Source organism: Leptodactylus fuscus, chromosome 1 (assembly GCF_031893055.1).
Source record: "Leptodactylus fuscus isolate aLepFus1 chromosome 1, aLepFus1.hap2, whole genome shotgun sequence".
Lineage (NCBI taxonomy): Eukaryota > Metazoa > Chordata > Amphibia > Anura > Leptodactylidae > Leptodactylus > Leptodactylus fuscus.
In genome coordinates, this window is record NC_134265.1 from 350,740,965 (window position 1) to 350,762,952 (window position 21,988).

Consider the following 21,988-nt stretch of genomic DNA (forward strand, 5'->3'; position numbering starts at 1 on the left):
GATTTACATTTGCTCGATAATACTGTCATATAGTACGCCAAGCAACTAATGTTACAATAATGCAATATAGTGCCCTAATAAGCCGCCATATGGAGAGCAGAAAAAGTGCCACCATGTGTTATACAAATAATTATGCTACTGAATGACGAAACATTACAGCCGTACCGTGCTGAAATAATAGTACCATATAGTGGCCACATAATACCGCCATACAAAGCAGAAATAATATTAATATACGGTGTTTTAATAATGAAGTTATGGAATGAACACTTGAACACTGTCCCAATAATAGTAACAAATACTGAGCTAATAATACCGCCATACACAGCTGGATTGATGCTACCATATGGTGTCCAGATAATTATGTAATAGAATGATTGCATATTACAGCCAAACAGTGGCCATATAATAGTACCATAGAGTAGGCCAGTAATATTGCCATACAAAGTGGAAATAATGCTACCATATGATGTCCAAATACCGTAGTTATGATATATTGATCACATATTACAGCCAAACAGTGCCCAATAATACCATACAGTGATGTAATAGTACCGTCATACAAAGCAGAAATAATACCGCTATATGCTATAAATATGCTAGTATGGTACGGTACCATATAGTCTCTAAAAATATCACTATAATGATTCCTACTGTCACATCTCTAGGCTAAAACTGCCACTAGAGGGAGCCAAGTGCAGGCAGATATAAAGGGGGCGGCTTCAGACATGAGTGGGGTGATACACCTGTCACAAGACTATGGATACTGATCAGAATATAACATGATGTGATACTCCATGAGCCAGTACTTCTCACAGCTGAGTGTTTGCTACAGTTGTACCCAGTCTGGAGATTAATAGTCTGATACATGTTACCTGCACTGATACATTGTAACAAACTGTTAGTACAGAGACTTGTCCTACCTGTCAGTGAATGGCTCCCGCTCTAGTCCTGCAGCTTGTTGCACCCCTTACATTCGGACAGTACGGTGGACTCTGCGGAGCTTCCAGTGTACTCACTGGACCTGCACATACTCCAGGCACTGCTCATACACATACCACACATTCCTGATGTCTCTCCAGGGTCACGTGTCTGGCACAGCTCAAAGGAAAGGAGTGAGATAAAGGGGGCTCACTGGGGGGGAGGGGGGGGGGGGGGCGTCAGGGTACTGGGGGGGAGGAAGAATCTGGAATATCAGTCCCAATACATCGCTTACAGCTTCCTTAAGGGTTGTCACCCAGCTTTCCTAGACTCCTGAACAGTCCGGCATCAATAGAAGGATAGGAGATTAATTACTAGGCAGGTTCAGTAGTGGCGGCAACCCAACTTTCCTAGGAACAGATATGCTGGATAAATCATAGGAGCTGGCGTCATCCTGTCCTATGCCATACTCCGACATAGGCCACACCTCTTTATATAAACCACACCCCAATATTAGGCCCCACCCCAATCAAAATTCTTGTTGTTTATACAATAAAAAGTTTTTCCCAATATACGTTCTGGAACAATTCCTCACAGTTTTCTAGATCTCTACTTACTGCCAGTGGATAAACAGCAGTCCATGGTCATCTGATATATACGGTCCATGATCATGTGATATATACAGTCCATGGTCATGTGATATATACGGTCCATGGTCATCTGATATATACGGTCCATGATCATGTGATATATACAGTCCATGGTCATCTGATATATACGGTCCATGATCATGTGATATATACAGTCCATGGTCATGTGATATATACGGTCCATGGTCATCTGATATATACGGTCCATGATCATGTGATATATACAGTCCATGGTCATGTGATATATACGGTCCATGGTCATGTGATATATACGGTCCATGGTCATGTGATATATACGGTCCATGGTCATGTGATATAAAGTCCATGGTCATGTAATATACATTCCATGGTCATGATATATATACGGTCCATGGTCATGTGATATATACGGTCCATGGTCATGTGATATATACGGTCCATGGTCATGTGATATACAGTCCATGTTCTTGAGATATATGGTCTATGGTCATGTGATATATATGGTCCATGGTCATGTGATATATACGGTCTATGGTCATGTGATATACAGTCCATGGTCATGTGATATACAGTCCATGGTCATGTGATATACAGTCCATGGTCATGTGATATATATGGTCCATGGTCATGTGATATATACGGTCCATGGTCATGTGATATATACTGTCCATGGTCATGTGATATAAAGTCCATGGTCATGTGATATATACTGTCCATGGTCATGTGATATATACAGTCCATGGTCATGTGATATACAGTCCATGGTCATGTGATATATGGTCTTTGGTCATGTGATATATATGGTCCATGGTCATGTGATATACAGTCCATGGTCATGAGATATATGGTCTATGGTCATGTGATATATATGGTCCATGGTCATGTGATATATATGGTCCATGTTCATGTGATATACGGTCTATGGTCATGTGATATACAGTCCATGGTCATGTGATATACAGTCCATGGTCATGTGATCTATACGGTCCATGGTCATGTGATCTATACGGTCCATGGTCATCTGATATATATACGGTCCATGGTCATGTGATATATACTGTCCATGGTCATGTGATATAAAGTCCATGGTCATGTGATATATACAGTCCATGGTCATGTGATATATACAGTCCATGGTCATGTGATATACAGTCCATGGTCATGTGATATATGGTCTTTGGTCATGTGATATATATGGTCCATGGTCATGTGATATACAGTCCATGGTCATGAGATATATGGTCTATGGTCATGTGATATATATGGTCCATGTTCATGTGATATACAGTCCATGGTCATGTGATATACAGTCCATGGTCATGTGATATACAGTCCATGGTCATGAGATATATGGTCTATGGTCATGTGATATACAGTCCATGATCATGTGATACTGATTTCTCAATATTGGTCTGAAAATGGACAATCCCTTTAAGCCAACGCCTACAAATGTAAACCATCAATAATACTTATACACTTGCTTTTCTCATAACCTATGGTGTCTCGGATCCCCAAGTGTTTCAGACCACAATCCCGGGACATTTTAGCCCTGCCCTGCATTTCCTACCCTGGAACCTATAACTCCACCCCCTTTGGGGATTAATTTGACCCAAACCTCACCCCCTATGTCCCTTTCTGCCCATTTCTTGGGGCCAGTATAGGATTGGGGTTTCTTCACCAGATATAATGATTCCAGGGCCCACCCTCCAACACCCCTAGGAGGTAGACCATTGCACCCTTCATATTTGAGCGTCTTCTGCAGGACCATTATTGTGTTAGCGCCGGGGCCTACTGGGGGATCCTCTGATGTGCCACTGAATGTGGACTCTTATCCCCGGTTCTGACCCCAGAGTGAGATCCAAAACCAGACCTTGTTCATGCTATGGCAGTAAAGTTTATATTCTTAGTGTAACCTGACAACTTCTTAACTAATGCATCTGCTTCTAGGAAAGCTGGGTGATCGCAGTCAATATGACCCCCAGAGCTGCACCCTCTTTGTTGTAAGGATGGGCAGGAAACACAAGTCCGACCTATAGATTCTGCACCCGATTCCTGGACGGAGGCTGCAATTCCCTAGGACAGCTGAGTAATACTTGATGGATAGAAGCAGGGCACGTACTATGAGAAGAATTTGTGGAGGGGAAGCGGGAGGAGTGGGGGGTCCAAAATATGAAAGGAGTTGTAATGATTCACTGAACGTTACTCTGAACATTAACCGATTAATGACCACACAGCTGCCATACTCATCTTCATGGCCCTCTTTACTGGTGTCTATGGGAGATTTCCTTAGGCTCTGTTCACATTGGCTCCATGCAGAGCCTCCTATGTAAAGTCTGTAAAATGTGCCAGGAAGAAGACCCTGAATAACATGGAGGAATCTGAAGGAGGCAAATCCAAGTAATGGGTGCAGAAGGTGCCAGTGGAGCCTGGTGGTGATACACATCTGTCACATGGGGCATATGCCCTGCCAGTTCCTTATCTACATGCCTACGTATCGGCAGGGCTCACAAGACATAGCAGAACCCTACAAGATGTCTGAAGGGAGGGGAGGAGCTGTCCACCAGGTCAGAAGGGAGGGGAGGAGCTGTCCGCCAGGTCAGAAGGGAGGGGAGGAGCTGTCCGCCAGGTCAGAAGGGAGGGGAGGAGCTGTCCGCCAGGTCAGAAGGGAGGGGAGGAGCTGTCCGCCAGGTCAGAAGGGAGGGGAGGAGCTGTCCACCAGGTCAGAAGGGAGGGGAGGAGCTGTCCGCCAGGACAGAAGGGAGGGGGGGAGCTGTCCACCAGGTCAGCAGGGAGGAGGGGCTGTCCGCCAGGTCAGAAGGGAGGGAAGGAGCTGTCCGCCAGGACAGAAGGGAGGGAAGGAGCTGTCCACCAGGTCAGAAGGGAAAAGAGGAGCTGTCCACTAGGTCAGAAGAGAGGGGAGGAGCTGTCCACCAGGTCAGAAGGGAGGGAAAGAGCTGTCCGCCAGGTCAGAAGGGAAGGGAGGAGCTGTCCACCAGGTCAGAAGGGAGGGGAGGAGCTGTCCGCCAGGTCAGAATGGAGGGGAGGAGCTGTCCGCCAGGTCAGAAGGGAGGGGAGGAGCTGTCCACCAGGTCAGAAGGGAGGGGAGGAGCTGTCCACCAGGTCAGAAGGGAGGGGAGGAGCTGTCCGCCAGGTCAGAAGGGAGGGGAGGAGCTGTCCGCCAGGTCAGAAGGGAGGGGAGGAGCTGTCCGCCAGGTCAGAAGGGAGGGGAGGAGCTGTCCGCCAGGTCAGAAGGGAGGGGAGGAGCTGTCCGCCAGGTCAGAAGGGAGGGGAGGAGCTGTCCACCAGGTCAGAAGGGAGGGGAGGAGCTGTCCGCCAGGTCAGAATGGAGGGGAGGAGCTGTCCGCCAGGTCAGCAGGGAGGGGAGGAGCTGTCCGCCAGGTCAGAATGGAGGGGAGGAGCTGTCACCAGGTCAGAAGGGAGGGGAGGAGCTGTCCGCCAGGTCAGCAGGGAGGGGAGGAGCTGTCCACCAGGTCAGAAGGGAGGGAAAAAGCTGTCCGACAGGTCAGAAGGGAGGGGAGGAGCTGTCCGCCAGGCCAGAAGGGAGGGGAGGAGCTGTCCGACAGGTCAGAAGGGAGGGAAGGAGCTGTCCACCAGGTCAGAAGGGAAGAGAGGAGCTATCCACCAGGTCAGAAGAGAGGGGAGGAGCTGTCCACCAGGTCAGAAGGGAGGGAAAGAGCTGTCCGCTAGGTCAGAAGGGAAGGGAGGAGCTGTCCACCAGGTCAGAAGGGAGGGGAGGAGCTGTCCACGAGGTCAGAAGGGAGGGGAGGAGCTGTCCACGAGGTCAGAAGGGAGGGGAGGAGCTGTCCACGAGGTCAGAAGGGAGGGGAGGAGCTGTCCGCCAGGTCAGCAGGGAGGAGGAGCTGTCATCAGGTCAGAAGGGAGGGGAGGAGCTGTCTGCCAGGTCAGAAGGGAGGGGAGGAGCTATCCACCAGGTCAGAAGGGAGGGGAGGAGCTGTCCGCCAGGTCAGAAGGGAGGGGAGGAGCTGTCCACCAGGTCAGAAGGAAGGAGTTGTCCGCCAGGTCAGCAGGGAGGAGGGGCTGTCCACCATGTCAGCGGAGGGAGGCGTTGTCCACCAGATCAACAATGTCAGAGCTCTGCAAGAACTGTTTCCAAGAGTAAGTAGGATGGACCGAAACCACAGAAATGCCTGATAACGAAAACTCATGGCGTTCCCATGCCCTGATGTTACTGACTTACTGGTATACCGCCAAAACTGCCCACGCCACCCTCAACAGGCAATAGAAAATTGGCAAAAACTAGAACAAATCCAGTAATTTCTACCGAATCTAGACATGGGAGGAGATAGTACAGATAGTTTTATGAAAAATATGGGGGAAGGGGGAGGCAGAGACGTGTTTTCATAGGTCTGGAACGATATACGGTATATTCTGCATGATGTGGGCGCTTCAGCTCATGAATATGTAATAGCTGAGCAGAACGTATCTATGGCTACAGTGAATGTGGGTGGGCGGTCGTCTTAAACATTGTATAATTTTCTTATATTACATAGTATATACATATATTATATATAATACACCCATATAGTGCTGAGGCCTGAGGTACCGCTACGACTCACACCTCAGTAACAAAAAAAATTCATAAAATTTCTCTAAACGTCGGCAAGTTGCCATCTAGTGGGAGAAAGAAATACGAAAGGCTCTGCCAAATACTCATAAGAATAAAGCCGTCAAATGAAGATGTTAAAATGGCCGCCACCATCTGCACTGATTAAGACAACAGCTTGCCAAGGAAACAGTAAACAGGTGAAAAGATGAAGACATGTGAAGATAATGTGAAGTGATCCTTACATGACTGTAGGGGGGGCTGTGTCTGCTCATTACACGCGTTACACTAATTCACTAATGAACTGGACGAAGCGTAGCCGGGGACGCCGCTGGATGGACGCCATGATACCGCCAATAATCCTGAGATGGTAATAGAATATGCAAAGAGATGTATAACGCCATGATCCTGGGGCCCAGGGACCGGGGCCCCCACTTACCACTTCTTATATGGCACCCCATCTGTGTACTGAGTGCCACCGCCGGTGTCTACATGGAATTTAGGCTTGGAGTGCAGGGACGGAACTCAAATGGACCAGAACAACGGACACACTAGTGTCATACCTCCCAACCGTCCCGATTTCTGCGGGACAGTCACGATTTGGGTGACATGTCCCGCGGTCCCGGTTGGAGGAAGGTATGTCCCGATTTCAACTCAGATCTGCGTCCAGAGGACGCAGATCTGAGTTGAACACATATGCGGCTGAAGCAAGGAGCTGACACAAGTCAGCTCCTCGCTTCGTCGCTGCCCGCCTCTCTCACTGACACATGCGGCTGAAGGAAGGAGCTGACACAGGTCAGCTCCTTGCTTCGCCGCTGCGTGTCTCTCTCGCTGACACATATGCGGCTGAAGCGAGGAGCTGACCTGTGTCAGCTCTTCGCTTCGCCGCCGGCTCCTGGCTTCTAGACGCGATGTGACATCGCGTCTACAAGCGAGTAGCCGCGGCAGCAGCGAAGCGAGGAGCTGACACAGGTCAGCTCCTCGCTTCAGCCGCATATGTGTCAGCGAGAGAGACACGCAGCGGCGAAGCAAGGAGCTGACCTGTGTCAGCTCCTTCCTTCAGCTGCATGTGTCAGCGAGAGAGGTGCGCAGATAGCGGCGAGGGAGCGGAGGAGAAGGTAAGTTTAATGTGGAGGTGGAACGTGAATCTGGGGGCAGATGAAGGAGAGGACGGCATGACACTGGGGGCAGAGATGGAGGGACATGAATCTGGGGGCAGAGATGTGGGGACATGAATCTGGGGGCAGAGATGGAGAGGACATGAATCTGGGGGCAGAGATGGGGGACATGAATCTGGGGGCAAAGATGGAGGGGACATGAATCTGGGGGCAGAGATGGGGGGACATGAATCTGGGGGCAGAGATGGGGGACATGAATCTGGGGGCAGAGATGGAGGGACATGAATCTGGGGGCAGAGATGGAGGGGACATGAATCTGGGGGCAGAGATGGGGGGACATGAATCTGAGGGCAGAGATGTGGGACATGAATCTGGGGGCAGAGATGTGGAGACATGAATCTGGGGGCAGAGATGGAGGGGGGACATGAATCTGGGGGCAGAGATGGAGGGGGGACATGAATCTGGGGGCAGAGATGGAGGGGACATGAATCTGGGGGCAGAGATGTGGAGACATGGATCTGGGGGCAGAGATGGGGGACATGAATCTGGGGGCAGAGATGGAGGGACATGAATCTGGGTGCAAAGATGGAGGGACATGAATCTGGGGGCAAAGATGGAGGGGACATGAATCTGGGGGCAAAGATGGAGGGGACATGAATCTGGGGGCAGAGATGGGGGGACATGAATCTGAGGGCAGAGATGGGGGGGACATGAATCTGGGGGCAGAGATGGGGGACATGAATCTGGGGGCAGAGATGGGGGGACATGAATCTGGGGGCAGAGATGGAGGGGACATGAAACTGGGGGTAGAGATGTGGGGACATGAATCTGGGGACAGAGATGGAGAGGGGGACATGAAACTGGGGGCAGATGAAGGGTGTATATGAAACTGGGGGAGAGATAGAGGGGGGACATAATTTACAGGTAACTGTAGGAGGATTATACTGTGTGGGGGCACATGAAAAATTAACGGGTGGGCGGAGTCAACACAAAAGTGGGCGGGGCTAAATTTACGCGCGCCGTACATTTTGTCCCTCATATGCTAGTGCACATGTGAATATACTGTAAGGTGCCTAAGTTTGCATGAACCAAAAATGGCTGCAGTTTCCATAATGGCCACTAGAGAGCAGCATAACATGTTACGCGACAAAAAAACATCTTCCTTTCCATCCTGCTGTAAAATATATCATGGTGATTAATAGATATCTCTTGTATTACAAGTATTAGTGTCCAGGGGTTAATAGAAGAACTGTTATCTCCCTCCTTGTAAAATAGTTGTGCTGACTGCGCCTACAAATGGGGTCACTTTTTTTCCAGGGTCACTTTCAGGTCCCAATCAACCTCTTCCCAGATCACGTATATGGGCCTATATTTCAGGGCGCAGAGCTATGGCGGATGTGAGAAGCGCACCAGATTTCCATGCGTGCTGGCTGTGACGTGCGGCCTACATTTGCTGCGGATGATTAGCATTTCGTCGGAGTTTCCATGTGCAGAATATGCTCGGCAGGATTGCAGACGCACGGCCTAATGATAAGAGACAGGATGTTGTGTGAAGGGCAGGATTTGTGCGCCGGCCTGGAGATCATTAATCTGCACAATGAGATTTGATACAGCTCAAGACGCTCATTGTAGAAGGAAGAAATCTCCTCCAAGAAATTCGGGAGAGGAGGAGGGGGAGGAAAATGTTTCTAGAAAACCTGCACATATTATTAGTACCCCTGTTATAGCTACTGCGCTATATATCAGCAGTAAGCCCTGCTGTCTTATAGGGAGTGTCACCAAACCCCAGCATATCACCCCAGCCCTGCAGATAGATAGGTTACTGTCACCAAAACCAGCATATCACCCTATCCCTGCAGATAGATAGGTTACTGTCACCAGAACCAGCATATCACCCCAGCCCTGCAGATAGATAGGTTAGTGTCACCAGACCCCAGTATATCACCCCAGCCCTGCAGATAGATAGGTTACTGTCACCAGACCCAGCATATCACCCCAGCCCTGCAGATAGATAGGTTACTGTCACCAGATACAGCATATCACCCCAGCCCTGCAGATAGATAGGTTACTGTCACCAGAACCAGCATATCACCCCAGCCCTGCAGATAGATAGGTTACTGTCACCAGATACAGCATATCACCCCAGCCCTGCAGATAGATAGGTTACTGTCACCGGAACCAGCATATCACCCCAGCCCTGCAGATAGATAGGTTACTGTCACCAGACCCAGCATATCACCCCAGGCCGGCAGATAGATAGGTTACTGTCACCAGAACCAGCATATCACCCCAGCCCTGCAGATAGATAGGTTACTGTCACCAGAACCAGCATATCACCCCAGCCAGCAGATAGATAGGTTAGTGTCACCAGAACCAGCATATCACCCCAGCCCTGCAGATAGATAGGTTACTGTCACCAGAACCAGCATATCACCCCAGCCCTGCAGATAGATAGGTTAGTATCACCAGAACCAGCATATCACCCCAGCCCTGCAGATAGATAGGTTACTGTCACCAGACCCAGCATATCACCCCAGCCCTGCAGATAGATAGGTTACTGTCACCAGAACCAGCATATCACCCCAGCCCTGCAGATAGATAGGTTAGTGTCACGAGAACCAGCATATCACCCCAGCCAGCAGATAGATAGGTTAGTGTCACCAGAACCAGCATATCACCCCAGCCCTGCAGATAGATAGGTTACTGTCACCAGAACCAGCATATCACCCCAGCCCTGCAGATAGATAGGTTAGTATCACCAGAACCAGCATATCACCCCAGCCCTGCAGATAAATAGGTTACTGTCACCAGACCCATCATATCACCCCAGTCCTGCAGATAGATAGGTTACTGTCACCAGAACCAGCATATCACCCCAGCCCTGCAGATAGATAGGTTACTGTCACCAGAACCAGCATATCACCCCAGCCCTGCAGATAGATAGGTTAGTGTCACCAGAACCAGCATATCACCCCAGCCAGCAGATAAATAGGTTACTGTCACCAGAACCAGCATATCACCCCAGTCAGCAGATAAATAGGTTACTGTCACCAGAACCAGCATATCACCCCAGTCCTGCAGATAGATAGGTTACTGTCACCAGAACCAGCATATCACCCCAGCCCTGCAGATAGATAGGTTAGTGTCACCAGAACCAGCATATCACCCCAGCCCTGCAGATAGATAGGTTAGTGTCACCAGAACCAGCATATCACCCCAGCCAGCAGATAGATAGGTTAGTGTCACCAGAACCAGCATATCACCCCAGCCCTGCAGATAGATAGGTTACTGTCACCAGAACCAGCATGTCACCCCAGCCCTGCAGATAGATAGGTTAGTATCACCAGAACCAGCATATCACCCCAGCCCTGCAGATAGATAGGTTACTGTCACCAGACCCAGCATATCACCCCAGCCCTGCAGATAGATAGGTTACTGTCACCAGAACCAGCATATCACCCCAGTCCTGCAGATAGATAGGTTACTGTCACCAGAACCAGCATATCACCCCAGCCCTGCAGATAGATAGGTTAGTATCACCAGAACCAGCATATCACCCCAGCCCTGCAGATAGATAGGTTACTGTCACCAGAACCAGTATATCACCCCAGCCCTGCAGATAGATAGGTTAGTGTCACCAGAACCAGCATATCACCCCAGCCAGCAGATAAATAGGTTACTGTCACCAGAACCAGCATATCACCCCAGTCAGCAGATAAATAGGTTACTGTCACCAGAACCAGCATATCACCCCAGCCAGCAGATAGATAGGTTAGTGTCACCAGAACCAGCATATCACCCCAGCCCTGCAGATAGATAGGTTACTGTCACCAGAACCAGCATGTCACCCCAGCCCTGCAGATAGATAGGTTAGTATCACCAGAACCAGCATATCACCCCAGCCCTGCAGATAGATAGGTTAGTATCACCAGAACCAGTATATCACCCCAGCCCTGCAGATAGATAGGTTAGTGTCACCAGAACCAGCATATCACCCCAGCCAGCAGATAAATAGGTTACTGTCACCAGAACCAGCATATCACCCCAGCCAGCAGATAAATAGGTTACTGTCACCAGAACCAGCATATCACCACAGCCAGCAGATAGATAGGTTAGTGTCACCAGAACCAGCATATCACCCCAGCCCTGCAGATAGATAGGTTACTGTCACCAGAACCAGCATGTCACCCCAGCCCTGCAGATAGATAGGTTAGTATCACCAGAACCAGCATATCACCCCAGCCCTGCAGATAGATAGGTTACTGTCACCAGACCCAGCATGTCACCCCAGCCCTGCAGATAGATAGGTTACTGTCACCAGAACCAGCATGTCACCCCAGCCCTGCAGATAGATAGGTTACTGTCACCAGAACCAGCATATCACCCCAGTCCTGCAGATAGATAGGTTACTGTCACCAGAACCAGCATATCACCCCAGCCCTGCAAATAGATAGGTTAGTATCACCAGAACCAGCATATCACCCCAGCCCTGCAGATAGATAGGTTACTGTCACCAGAACCAGTATATCACCCCAGCCCTGCAGATAGATAGGTTAGTATCACCAGAACCAGCATATCACCCCAGCCCTGCAGATAGATAGGTTAGTGTCACCAGAACCAGCATATCACCCCAGCCCTGCAGATAGATAGGTTACTGTCACCAGACCCAGCATATCACCCCAGCCCTGCAGATAGATAGGTTAGTGTCACCAGAACCAGCATATCACCCCAGCCGTGCAGATAGATAGGTTACTGTCACCAGAACCAGTATATCACCCCAGCCCTGCAGATAGATAGGTTAGTGTCACCAGAATCAGCATATCACCCCAGCCCTGCAGATAGATAAGTTAGTGTCACCAGAACCAGCATATCACCCCAGCCCTGCAGATAGATAGGTTAGTGTCACCAGAACCAGCATATCACCCCAGCCCTGCAGATAGATAGGTTACTGTCACCAGACCCAGCATATCACCCCAGCCCTGCAGATAGATAGGTTACTGTCACCAGAACCAGCATATCACCCCAGCCCTGCAGATAGATAGGTTAGTGTCACCAGAACCAGCATATCACCCAGACCTGCAGATAGATAGGTTACTGTCACCAGAACCAGTATATCACCCCAGCCCTGCAGATAGATAGGTTACTGTCACCAGAACCAGCATATCACCCCAGCCCTGCAGATAGATAGGTTACTGTCACCAAAACCAGCATATCACCCCAGTCCTGCAGATAGATAGGTTACTGTCACCAGAACCAGCATATCACCCCAGCCCTGCAGATAGATAGGTTACTGTCACCAGAACCAGTATATCACCCCAGCCCTGCAGATAGATAGGTTACTGTCACCAGAACCAGCATATCACCCCAGTCCTGCAGATAGATAGGTTACTGTCACCAGACCCAGCATATCACCCCAGCCCTGCAGATAGATAGGTTAGTGTCACCAGAACCAGCATATCACCCCAGCCCTGCAGATAGATCGGTTAGTGTCACCAGAACCAGCATATCACCCCAGCCCTGCAGATAGATAGGTTACTGTCACCAGAAGCAGCATATCACCCCAGCCCTGCAGATAGATAGGTTAGTATCACCAGAACCAGCATATCACCCCAGCCCTGCAGATAGATAGGTTAGTGTCAGCAGAACCAGCATATCACCCCAGCCCTGCAGATAGATAAGTTAGTATCACCAGAACCAGCATATCACCCCAGTCCTGCAGATAGATAGGTTAGTGTCACCAGAACCAGCATATCACCCCAGCCCTGCAGATAGATAGGTTACTGTCACCAAAACCAGCATATCACCCCAGTCCTGCAGATAGATAGGTTACTGTCACCAGAACCAGCATATCACCCCAGCCCTGCAGATAGATAGGTTACTGTCACCAGAACCAGTATATCACCCCAGCCCTGCAGATAGATAGGTTACTGTCACCAGAACCAGAATATCACCCCAGTCCTGCAGATAGGTTACTGTCACCAGACCCAGCATATCACCCCAGCCCTGCAGATAGATAGGTTAGTGTCACCAGAACCAGCATATCACCCCAGCCCTGCAGATAGATCGGTTAGTGTCACCAGAACCAGCATATCACCCCAGCCCTGCAGATAGATAGGTTACTGTCACCAGAACCAGCATATCACCCCAGCCCTGCAGATAGATAGGTTAGTATCACCAGAACCAGCATATCACCCCAGCCCTGCAGATAGATAGGTTAGTGTCAGCAGAACCAGCATATCACCCCAGCCCTGCAGATAGATAAGTTAGTATCACCAGAACCAGCATATCACCCCAGCCCTGCAGATAGATAGGTTAGTGTCACCAGAACCAGCATATCACCCCAGCCCTGCAGATAGATAGGTTACTGTCACCAGACCCAGCATATCACCCCAGCCCTGCAGATAGATAGGTTACTGTCACCAGAACCAGCATATCACCCAGCCCTGCAGATAGATAGGTTACTGTCACCAGAACCAGTATATCACCCCAGCCCTGCAGATAGATAGGTTACTGTCACCAGAACCAGCATATCACCCCAGCCCTGCAGATAGATAGGTTACTGTCACCAGAACCAGCATATCACCCCAGTCCTGCAGATAGATAGGTTACTGTCACCAGAACCAGCATATCACCCCAGCCCTGCAGATAGATAGGTTACTGTCACCAGAACCAGCATATCACCCCAGCCCTGCAGATAGATAGGTTACTGTCACCAGAACCAGCATATCACCCCAGCCCTGCAGATAGATAGGTTACTGTCACCAGAACCAGCATATCACCCCTGCCCTGCAGATAGATAGGTTACTGTCACCAGAACCAGCATATCACCCCAGTCCTGCAGATAGATAGGTTACTGTCACCAGAAACAGCATATCACCCCAGCCCTGCAGATAGATAGGTTAGTATCACTAGAACCAGCATATCACCCCAGCCCTGCAGATAGATAGGTTACTGTCAACAGAACCAGTATATCACCCCAGCCCTGCAGATAGATAGGTTACTGTCACCAGAACCAGCATATCACCCCAGCCCTGCAGATAGATAGGTTAGTGTCACCAGACCCCGGCATATCACCCCAGCCCTGCAGATAGATAGGTTAGTATCACCAGAACCAGCATATCACCCCAGCCCTGCAGATAGATAGGTTAGTGTCACCATAACCAGTATATCACCCCAGCCCTGCAGATAGATAGGTTACTGTCACCAGACCCAGCATATCACCCCAGCCCTGCAGATAGATAGGTTACTGTCACCAGAACCAGCATATCACCCCAGCCCTGCAGATAGATAGGTTAGTGTCACCAGAACCAGCATATCACCCCAGCCCTGCAGATAGATAGGTTAGTGTCACCAGAACCAGCATATCACCCCAGCCCTGCAGATAGATAGGTTACTGTCACCAGAACCAGCATATCACCCCAGCCCTGCAGATAGATAGGTTACTGTCACCAGAACTAGTATATCACCCCAGCCCTGCAGACAGATAGGTTACTGTCACCATATCCAGCATATCACCCCAGCCCTGCAGATAGATAGGTTAGTATCACCAGAACCAGCATATCACCCCAGCCCTGCAGATAGATAGGTTAGTATCACCAGAACCAGCATATCACCCCAGCCCTGCAGATAGATAGGTTAGTATCACCAGAACCAGCATATCACCCCAGCCCTGCAGATAGATAGGTTACTGTCACCAGAACCAGCATATCACCCCAGTCCTGCAGATAGATAGGTTACTGTCACCAGACCCATCATATCACCCCAGCCCTGCAGATAGATAGGTTAGTGTCACCAGAACCAGCATATCACCCCAGCCCTGCAGATAGATCGGTTAGTGTCACCAGAACCAGCATATCACCCCAGCCCTGCAGATAGATAGGTTACTGTCACCAGAACCAGCATATCACCCCAGCCCTGCAGATAGATAGGTTAGTATCACCAGAACCAGCATATCACCCCAGCCCTGCAGATAGATAGGTTAGTGTCAGCAGAACCAGCATATCACCCCAGCCCTGCAGATAGATAAGTTAGTATCACCAGAACCAGCATATCACCCCAGCCCTGCAGATAGATAGGTTAGTGTCACCAGAACCAGCATATCACCCCAGCCCTGCAGATAGATAGGTTACTGTCACCAGACCCAGCATATCACCCCAGCCCTGCAGATAGATAGGTTACTGTCACCAGAACCAGCATATCACCCAGCCCTGCAGATAGATAGGTTACTGTCACCAGAACCAGTATATCACCCCAGCCCTGCAGATAGATAGGTTACTGTCACCAGAACCAGCATATCACCCCAGCCCTGCAGATAGATAGGTTACTGTCACCAGAACCAGCATATCACCCCAGTCCTGCAGATAGATAGGTTACTGTCACCAGAACCAGCATATCACCCCAGCCCTGCAGATAGATAGGTTACTGTCACCAGAACCAGCATATCACCCCAGCCCTGCAGATAGATAGGTTACTGTCACCAGAACCAGCATATCACCCCAGCCCTGCAGATAGATAGGTTACTGTCACCAGAACCAGCATATCACCCCTGCCCTGCAGATAGATAGGTTACTGTCACCAGAACCAGCATATCACCCCAGTCCTGCAGATAGATAGGTTACTGTCACCAGAAACAGCATATCACCCCAGCCCTGCAGATAGATAGGTTAGTATCACTAGAACCAGCATATCACCCCAGCCCTGCAGATAAATAGGTTACTGTCACCAGAACCAGTATATCACCCCAGCCCTGCAGATAGATAGGTTACTGTCACCAGAACCAGCATATCACCCCAGCCCTGCAGATAGATAGGTTAGTGTCACCAGACCCCAGCATATCACCCCAGCCCTGCAGATAGATAGGTTAGTATCACCAGAACCAGCATATCACCCCAGCCCTGCAGATAGATAGGTTAGTGTCACCAGAACCAGTATATCACCCCAGCCCTGCAGATAGATAGGTTACTGTCACCAGACCCAGCATATCACCCCAGCCCTGCAGATAGATAGGTTACTGTCACCAGAACCAGCATATCACCCCAGCCCTGCAGATAGATAGGTTAGTGTCACCAGAACCAGCATATCACCCCAGCCCTGCAGATAGATAGGTTAGTGTCACCAGAACCAGCATATCACCCCAGCCCTGCAGATAGATAGGTTACTGTCACCAGAACCAGCATATCACCCCAGCCCTGCAGATAGATAGGTTACTGTCACCAAAACCAGCATATCACCCCAGTCCTGCAGATAGATAGGTTACTGTCACCAGAACCAGCATATCACCCCAGCCCTGCAGATAGATAGGTTAGTATCACCAGAACCAGCATATCACCCCAGCCCTGCAGATAGATAGGTTACTGTCACCAGAACCAGTATATCACCCCAGCCCTGCAGATAGATAGGTTACTGTCACCAGAACCAGCATATCACCCCAGCCCTGCAGATAGATAGGTTAGTGTCACCAGAACCAGCATATCACCCCAGCCCTGCAGATAGATCGGTTAGTGTCACCAGAACCAGCATATCACCCCAGCCCTGCAGATAGATAGGTTACTGTCACCAGAACCAGCATATCACCCCAGCCCTGCAGATAGATAGGTTAGTATCACCAGAACCAGCATATCACCCCAGCCCTGCAGATAGATAGGTTAGTGTCAGCAGAACCAGCATATCACCCCAGCCCTGCAGATAGATAAGTTAGTATCACCAGAACCAGCATATCACCCCAGCCCTGCAGATAGATAGGTTAGTGTCACCAGAACCAGCATATCACCCCAGCCCTGCAGATAGATAGGTTACTGTCACCAGACCCAGCATATCACCCCAGCCCTGCAGATAGATAGGTTACTGTCACCAGAACCAGCATATCACCCAGCCCTGCAGATAGATAGGTTACTGTCACCAGAACCAGTATATCACCCCAGCCCTGCAGATAGATAGGTTACTGTCACCAGAACCAGCATATCACCCCAGCCCTGCAGATAGATAGGTTACTGTCACCAGAACCAGCATATCATCCCAGTCCTGCAGATAGATAGGTTACTGTCACCAGAACCAGCATATCACCCCAGCCCTGCAGATAGATAGGTTACTGTCACCAGAACCAGCATATCACCCCAGCCCTGCAGATAGATAGGTTACTGTCACCAGAACCAGCATATCACCCCAGCCCTGCAGATAGATAGGTTACTGTCACCAGAACCAGCATATCACCCCTGCCCTGCAGATAGATAGGTTACTGTCACCAGAACCAGCATATCACCCCAGTCCTGCAGATAGATAGGTTACTGTCACCAGAAACAGCATATCACCCCAGCCCTGCAGATAGATAGGTTAGTATCACTAGAACCAGCATATCACCCCAGCCCTGCAGATAGATAGGTTACTGTCACCAGAACCAGTATATCACCCCAGCCCTGCAGATAGATAGGTTACTGTCACCAGAACCAGCATATCACCCCAGCCCTGCAGATAGATAGGTTAGTGTCACCAGACCCCAGCATATCACCCCAGCCCTGCAGATAGATAGGTTAGTATCACCAGAACCAGCATATCACCCCAGCCCTGCAGATAGATAGGTTAGTGTCACCAGAACCAGTATATCACCCCAGCCCTGCAGATAGATAGGTTACTGTCACCAGACCCAGCATATCACCCCAGCCCTGCAGATAGATAGGTTACTGTCACCAGAACCAGCATATCACCCCAGCCCTGCAGATAGATAGGTTAGTGTCACCAGAACCAGCATATCACCCCAGCCCTGCAGATAGATAGGTTAGTGTCACCAGAACCAGCATATCACCCCAGCCCTGCAGATAGATAGGTTAGTGTCACCAGAACCAGCATATCACCCCAGCCCTGCAGATAGATAGGTTACTGTCACCAGAACCAGTATATCACCCCAGCCCTGCAGACAGATAGGTTACTGTCACCATATCCAGCATATCACCCCAGCCCTGCAGATAGATAGGTTAGTATCACCAGAACCAGCATATCACCCCAGCCCTGCAGATAGATAGGTTAGTATCACCAGAACCAGCATATCACCCCAGCCCTGCAGATAGATAGGTTAGTATCACCAGAACCAGCATATCACCCCAGCCCTGCAGATAGATAGGTTACTGTCACCAGAACCAGCATATCACCCCAGTCCTGCAGATAGATAGGTTACTGTCACCAGACCCAGCATATCACCCCTGCCCTGCAGATAGATAGGTTAGTGTCACCAGAACCAGCATATCACCCCAGCCCTGCAGATAGATCGGTTAGTGTCACCAGAACCAGCATATCACCCCAGCCCTGCAGATAGATAGGTTACTGTCACCAGAACCAGCATATCACCCCAGCCCTGCAGATAGATAGGTTAGTATCACCAGAACCAGCATATCACCCCAGCCCTGCAGATAGATAGGTTAGTGTCAGCAGAACCAGCATATCACCCCAGCCCTGCAGATAGATAAATTAGTATCACCAGAACCAGCATATCACCCCAGCCCTGCAGATAGATAGGTTAGTGTCACCAGAACCAGCATATCACCCCAGCCCTGCAGATAGATAGGTTACTGTCACCAGACCCAGCATATCACCCCAGCCCTGCAGATAGATAGGTTACTGTCACCAGAACCAGCATATCACCCAGCCCTGCAGATAGATAGGTTACTGTCACCAGAACCAGTATATCACCCCAGCCCTGCAGATAGATAGGTTACTGTCACCAGAACCAGCATATCACCCCAGCCCTGCAGATAGATAGGTTACTGTCACCAGAACCAGCATATCACCCCAGTCCTGCAGATAGATAGGTTACTGTCACCAGAACCAGCATATCACCCCAGCCCTGCAGATAGATAGGTTACTGTCACCAGAACCAGCATATCACCCCAGCCCTGCAGATAGATAGGTTACTGTCACCAGAACCAGCATATCACCCCAGCCCTGCAGATAGATAGGTTACTGTCACCAGAACCAGCATATCACCCCTGCCCTGCAGATAGATAGGTTACTGTCACCAGAACCAGCATATCACCCCAGTCCTGCAGATAGATAGGTTACTGTCACCAGAAACAGCATATCACCCCAGCCCTGCAGATAGATAGGTTAGTATCACTAGAACCAGCATATCACCCCAGCCCTGCAGATAAATAGGTTACTGTCACCAGAACCAGTATATCACCCCAGCCCTGCAGATAGATAGGTTACTGTCACCAGAACCAGCATATCACCCCAGCCCTTCAGATAGATATGCTGGGGTCTGGTGACACTAACCTATCACCCCAGCCCTGCAGATAGATAGGTTAGTATCACCAGAACCAGCATATCACCCCAGCCCTGCAGATAGATAGGTTAGTGTCACCAGAACCAGTATATCACCCCAGCCCTGCAGATAGATAGGTTACTGTCACCAGACCCAGCATATCACCCCAGCCCTGCAGATAGATAGGTTACTGTCACCAGAACCAGCATATCACCCCAGCCCTGCAGATAGATAGGTTAGTGTCACCAGAACCAGCATATCACCCCAGCCCTGCAGATAGATAGGTTAGTGTCACCAGAACCAGCATATCACCCCAGCCCTGCAGATAGATAGGTTACTGTCACCAGAACCAGCATATCACCCCAGCCCTGCAGATAGATAGGTTACTGTCACCAGAACCAGTATATCACCCCAGCCCTGCAGACAGATAGGTTACTGTCACCATATCCAGCATATCACCCCAGCCCTGCAGATAGATAGGTTAGTATCACCAGAACCAGCATATCACCCCAGCCCTGCAGATAGATAGGTTAGTATCACCAGAACCAGCATATCACCCCAGCCCTGCAGATAGATAGGTTAGTATCACCAGAACCAGCATATCACCCCAGCCCTGTAGATAGATAGGTTACTGTCACCAGAACCAGCATATCACCCCAGCCCTGCAGATAGATAGGTTAGTGTCACCAGACCCCAGCATATCACCCCAGCCCTGCAGATAGATAGGTTAGTATCACCAGAACCAGCATATCACCCCAGCCCTGCAGATAGATAGGTTAGTGTCACCAGAACCAGTATATCACCCCAGCCCTGCAGATAGATAGGTTACTGTCACCAGACCCAGCATATCACCCCAGCCCTGCAGATAGATAGGTTACTGTCACCAGAACCAGCATATCACCCCAGCCCTGCAGATAGATAGGTTAGTGTCACCAGAACCAGCATATCACCCCAGCCCTGCAGATAGATAGGTTAGTGTCACCAGAACCAGCATATCACCCCAGCACTGCAGATAGATAGGTTACTGTCACCAGAACCAGCATATCACCCCAGCCCTGCAGATGGATAGGTTACTGTCACCAGAACCAGTATATCACCCCAGCCCTGCAGACAGATAGGTTACTGTCACCATATCCAGCATATCACCCCAGCCCTGCAGATAGATAGGTTAGTATCACCAGAACCAGCATATCACCCCAGCCCTGCAGATAGATAGGTTAGTATCACCAGAACCAGCATATCACCCCAGCCCTGCAGATAGATAGGTTACTGTCACCAGAACCAGCATATCACCCCAGCCCTTCAGATAGATATGCTGGGGTCTGGTGACACTAACCTATCACCCCAGCCCTGCAGATAGATAGGTTAGTATCACCAGAACCAGCATATCACCCCAGCCCTGCAGATAGATAGGTTAGTGTCACCAGAACCAGTATATCACCCCAGCCCTGCAGATAGATAGGTTACTGTCACCAGACCCAGCATATCACCCCAGCCCTGCAGATAGATAGGTTACTGTCACCAGAACCAGCATATCACCCCAGCCCTGCAGATAGATAGGTTAGTGTCACCAGAACCAGCATATCACCCCAGCCCTGCAGATAGATAGGTTAGTGTCACCAGAACCAGCATATCACCCCAGCCCTGCAGATAGATAGGTTACTGTCACCAGAACCAGCATATCACCCCAGCCCTGCAGATAGATAGGTTACTGTCACCAGAACCAGTATATCACCCCAGCCCTGCAGACAGATAGGTTACTGTCACCATATCCAGCATATCACCCCAGCCCTGCAGATAGATAGGTTAGTATCACCAGAACCAGCATATCACCCCAGCCCTGCAGATAGATAGGTTAGTATCACCAGAACCAGCATATCACCCCAGCCCTGCAGATAGATAGGTTAGTATCACCAGAACCAGCATATCACCCCAGCCCTGTAGATAGATAGGTTACTGTCACCAGAACCAGCATATCACCCCAGCCCTGCAGATAGATAGGTTAGTGTCACCAGACCCCAGCATATCACCCCAGCCCTGCAGATAGATAGGTTAGTATCACCAGAACCAGCATATCACCCCAGCCCTGCAGATAGATAGGTTAGTGTCACCAGAACCAGTATATCACCCCAGCCCTGCAGATAGATAGGTTACTGTCACCAGACCCAGCATATCACCCCAGCCCTGCAGATAGATAGGTTACTGTCACCAGAACCAGCATATCACCCCAGCCCTGCAGATAGATAGGTTAGTGTCACCAGAACCAGCATATCACCCCAGCCCTGCAGATAGATAGGTTAGTGTCACCAGAACCAGCATATCACCCCAGCCCTGCAGATAGATAGGTTACTGTCACCAGAACCAGCATATCACCCCAGCCCTGCAGATAGATAGGTTACTGTCACCAGAACCAGTATATCACCCCAGCCCTGCAGACAGATAGGTTACTGTCACCATATCCAGCATATCACCCCAGCCCTGCAGA

At 49.9% G+C, this 21,988-nt stretch overlaps 1 protein-coding gene across 3 annotated transcripts in view; it reads right to left on the reverse strand.

The window, feature by feature from the left end:
* LZTS3 (leucine zipper tumor suppressor family member 3) overlaps positions 1-21,988 on the reverse strand; it is a 94,253-nt gene that overhangs the window by 20,520 nt on the left and 51,745 nt on the right. Inside the window, exon 1 of one of the 3 annotated variants that reach the window (XM_075261765.1) lies at positions 924-1,020. The exons of the other annotated variants lie outside the window; for them this stretch is intronic. The gene's annotated coding sequence lies outside the window, so the exon portion shown is untranslated. Of the gene's footprint in view, positions 1-923; positions 1,021-21,988 lie in introns of those variants that run through there. 3 annotated transcript variants of the gene reach the window in all.